The sequence below is a fragment of the Cherax quadricarinatus genome, chromosome 70 (assembly GCF_038502225.1).
Source record: "Cherax quadricarinatus isolate ZL_2023a chromosome 70, ASM3850222v1, whole genome shotgun sequence".
Lineage (NCBI taxonomy): Eukaryota > Metazoa > Arthropoda > Malacostraca > Decapoda > Parastacidae > Cherax > Cherax quadricarinatus.
In genome coordinates, this window is record NC_091361.1 from 19,236,882 (window position 1) to 19,242,027 (window position 5,146).

Consider the following 5,146-nt stretch of genomic DNA (forward strand, 5'->3'; position numbering starts at 1 on the left):
GCATTTTTGCATTAATTTCTTGCAAAATTTTATCTTCCTATTAGTACTGGTAAGACACATGGGCAACAGTTAGGCAACTTTATTCCGAAACGTTTCGCCTACACAGTAGGCTTCTTCAGTCGAGTACAGAAAGTAGGCAGGAACAGTAGAGATGTGAAGACGATGTTATCAGTCCACCACTCTTGAAGATGTAGATTTGAGGTTGTCAGTCCCTCAGTCTGGAGAAGAATTGTTTCATAGTCTGAAACAGAATTCTTCTCCAAACTGAGGGACTGACAACCTCAAATCTACATCTTCAAGAGTGATGGACTGATAACATCGTCTTCACATCTCTACTGTTCCTGCCTACTTTCTGTACTCGACTGAAGAAGCCTACTGTGTAGGCGAAACGTTTCGGAATAAAGTTGCCTAACTGTTGCCCATGTGTCTAACTTACCAACTTGTCGGTATTGTCTACCATTCTGATATTCATCTATCAGTACTACATAACTTGATTTATTATTAACTTTTTAAGGGTCTATTTATTTCATTATCAATAAGTAAAAATAGATACAGGTCTCAATACAATTTATGAAGTGAATATAATTATTGTCTAGTTGAGAAAAAGGTGAGTTTAACTACTTTCTGAACTTACAATACTTATTAATACGGTAAAAGTTACCTGAAGATGGTTTCAGCAGACATGAATACTAGAAGTTAAATTTCTGCAGACATTGAATATTAGAAGTTACTTTTCAGTAAACATTGAATATTAAAAGTTACATTTCAGCAGACATTGAATATTAAAAGTTACATTTCAGCAGACATTGAATATTAAAAGTTACATTTCAGCAGACATTGGATATTAAACGTTACATTTCAGCAGACATTGAATATTAAAAGTTACATTTCAGCAGACAGTGAATATTAAAAGTTACATTTCAGCAAACATTGAATATTAAAAGTTACATTTCAGCAGACATTGAATATTAAAAGTTACATTTCAGCAGACATTGAATATTAAAAGTTACATTTCAGCAGACATTGAATATTAAAAGTTACATTTCAGCAGACATTGAATATTAAAAGTTACATTTCAGCAAACATTGAATATTAAAAGTTACATTTCAGCAGACATTGAATATTAAAAGCTACATTTCAGCAGACATTGAATATTAAAAGTTACATTTCAGCAGACATTGAATATTAAAAGTTCTGTATTAAAACATCGCTGTCTTAACAAAGAAGATTTAAACAAATAATACAATATATGGGAGTCGAAAAAAAGCGAGAAACGTAGAGTAGGATAAATAAGGAATGAAGACTCAAGGAGCAGGTTTGTCGATGTGTGTGACCATATTTATTGCTGTCCTGAATTACGTTAGGATATATATATATATATATATATATATATATATATATATATATATATATATATATATATATATATATATATATATATATATATATATATATATATATATATATATATATATATATATATATATATATATATATTTATATATATTGGAGCGGTTGGCAAATAGAAAATATTTATAACCTCCTAGCAGAGAGTTCCAGATATTGAGATGATAATAATAATAATAATAATAATAATAATAATAATAATAATAATAATAATATTAATAATAATAATAATAATAATAATAATAATAATAATAATAATAATAATAATAATAATAATAATAATAATAATAATAATAATAATAATATTAATAATAATAATAATAATAATAATAATAATATTAATAATAATAATAATAATAATAATAATAATAATAATAATAATAATAATAATAATAATAATAATATTAGTAATAATAATAATAATAATAATAATAATAATAATAATAATAATAATAATAATAATAATAATAATAATAATAAAAATGAAATGCTTGTGCAACATTTCGAAATCTTTTGTGTTAAAACGTTTTGCCAGCCATAGGTTTCATCAGTTTAATGCAGAGGAAAAACGGAGGAAGATGAGAAGTTTGAGGTGATCAGTCCCTGGAGGGATAAACGTACAGTATATGGCGAAGTATATACTTGTAACTGCATAAACAACTTCTCCGTGCTGAGGGACTGATTACCTCAAATTCCTCATCGTCATTCACCGTTCTTCTCTGTACTGGACTGATGAAGCCACCTGGCGCAAAGTGTTGCACAAGGGTCTCATTCAGCAACTTGCCAGTTTTCTAAACCGTTTCGATAATAATAATAATAATAATAATAATAATAATAATAATAATAATAATAATAATAATAATAATAATAATAATAATAATAATAATAACAATAATAATAATAATAATAATAATAATAATAATAATAATAATAATAATAATAATAATAATAATAGCAATAATAATAATAATAATAATAATAATAATAATAATAATAATAATAATAATAATAATAATAATAATAATAATAATGAGAAAAAGTTGAAGAAAATAAGAATAATCCTTATTGAGGAAAATGGTCAGATATTTACCTATCAGTAATATAAATTGATGCAATGGTTATGATGTCATATTATTGTGGTTCTTGCAGACACGTAACTGTGTCCACTTGTGCTGCCATACTGCACTTGTATTGATAAGCAATGCGATTAACTCACAGTTTCTATATTTCCACTGAGATCAATAACTCTCACTACACTGGAAAGTAAGTGGCAGCTTACAAAAGCCTTGATACATACCAGCACTTGTCTGGGCTGGGTAGCAAGGCAGCTGGTGGCTAGTGCCCGTGTCTAGCGGGAAAAATTTAAGTACGTACAATAGAAGCGACGTGTCGTCTGCAAGAGACATTAACAAGTGCTTGAATAAAACCTTTTATAGGTGGAAAATTGTGTTTAATAAAAGTCCAGCTTTTGTTTTATCTTTGTCCAGTACTTGTTAGTGCACCGCCTCACTCCAGCTGCCTGGGAGCCACTACGAAGTCTATTAATTGATATCATTTGCAAAGCACCAACTCTTGTGTTTCCTATAAATATTTAACTGTTTGTCAACTGATGTGAAGGTCTGACGCATCATATATCACCCACCTTAAGTTACACTTATAACTAACTCGTAGCGCTGTGTAGACTCTACGTAATTAGTGTTTCTTAACAATGAAACATAACCAGTTTAACAATTTAAAAATTTAATTAGTTAATGTTCACTACACATATGTATTATTATTATTATTATTATTATTATTATTATTATTATTATTATTATTATTATTATTATTATTATTATTATTATTATTGTTATTATTATTAAGTCATGGGTCTGTCGTCAGGGTAATGTTAGGTAATTCTGTTTGATCCAGGGGGATCGGAGGTAATTAGGTTTAATCGATTAAAGGGAGAGTAGCTCCTAATCTTGAATCAAAATGTCCTTAATCAGCATCAAAGGAATGAATGCTATGTGATGACTCCTAGTATTTCTGCCTCATGACAAAAATTCTTCGTTTTCGTCATCTAAAACTCCATTACGACAACAACACCACCAGGAGCAATAACCATCGTAGTGGCTTAGAGTAGTACACCAATATCCCAGTAATTAATTTTTATAGTGGGCCTGAAGAAGATAAATTATGTAACATCACAGTCACTAGTGAAATGGTTATGAAACAAATAGACCGACTGAAGCAAAATAAGTCTCCGGGTCCTGATGAGGTTTTTTCAAGGGTTCTTAAGGAATGCAAAACGGAACTCTGTGAACCACTAACTAATATTTTTAATTTATCTCTTCAAACAGGTGTAGTGTCTGATATGTGGAAGATGGCTAATGTAATTCCTATTTTTAAAGCAGGAGACAAGTCATTATCGTCAAATTACCGCCCGATAAGCCTGACCTCAATTGTAGGCAAATTGCTGGAGTCAATTATAGCTGAGATTATAAGAAGCCATCTGGATAAGCATAATCTGATTAATGATACTCAGCATGGATTCACGAGAGGCCCTTCTTGTCTAACTAATTTATTGTGGATGCGTGGAACAATCTCCCGAGTAGGGTAATCGAGGCTAGGACCTTGGGTGGCTTTGAAAAGAGATTGGACAAATATATGAGTGGGAGGGGCTGGGTTTGATTGGTGTCATTGGGTACGGAAGTATATTCTTGGGATGCTTTGAGTAGCGATCGTATTGATAAGGACCTGCCTTGTATGGGCTAGTAGGCCTTCTGCAGTGTTCCTCCATTCTTATATTCTTATGTTCTTATAAGCTGTAACTATCTTACAGGCTTAGAAGATGCGAGGAATCTCACGTATATGCGTGGTATATACACGTAGTTGTTAACGTGGCTTCATGTCCAATATGTCCGTTATGCCATGGTAACATTACATGGTAACAATGGTACATTTTTTCAGACATTACGAGATATCAAATATTACCACATATCACTATGTTAAAAGATTTTCCAGGATGTCATAAGATATTTGAGTGTCACAAGATACCTCATGGTATTTCAAGAGTATCATAAGATAACTCAAAATATTGTAAGATAACATAACTCAAGATATACAGGTCAAAATATCACAAGATCACTCAAGATATCCCTCATAATTCAGGCAATCACAAAATTACACGATATCTAACAAGATTACACGGTGGTGCAAACACAAGTTTTTCGTGAATTTCTTGTAACTGTAACGGCAACTAAATGATACTGCGCTTGACAATGTACACAAAATTTAGGCTCAGTTTCAAGAGAGAGTATACATGGCCTTGAGGGAAGGAACATGTAACGCTAACCAGCTGAAGGTTAGGGACCAAGAGCTGAGTTTCGACTCTATTCATCCTTGTTGGTCTCTTACATGTGACCTCAGAATCAGCGTTCAAGTTTACGTTTGTGTCTGCAAAAATATGTTCACAGTTTCCTTAGTATGTTATATTAATATCGTCATCGGTTGGTAGTGCACTCAGCTCACACACTGAGGTCCATGGTTCGATCCCCGGCACGGGTGGAAAAATTATGGTGTGTTTCCTTGAGACACCTGCTGTTCCTGATCACCTACGTAGCAGTAAATGGGTACCTGGGTGTTAGTTGACAGGTGTGGGTCGCTTCCTGGGGAGAAACTTGACCTAATTTGCCCGAAATGCTCAGCATAACAAGCGGCTTTCTATATAGTAGTATGTCACTGATGTCAGCTAAAA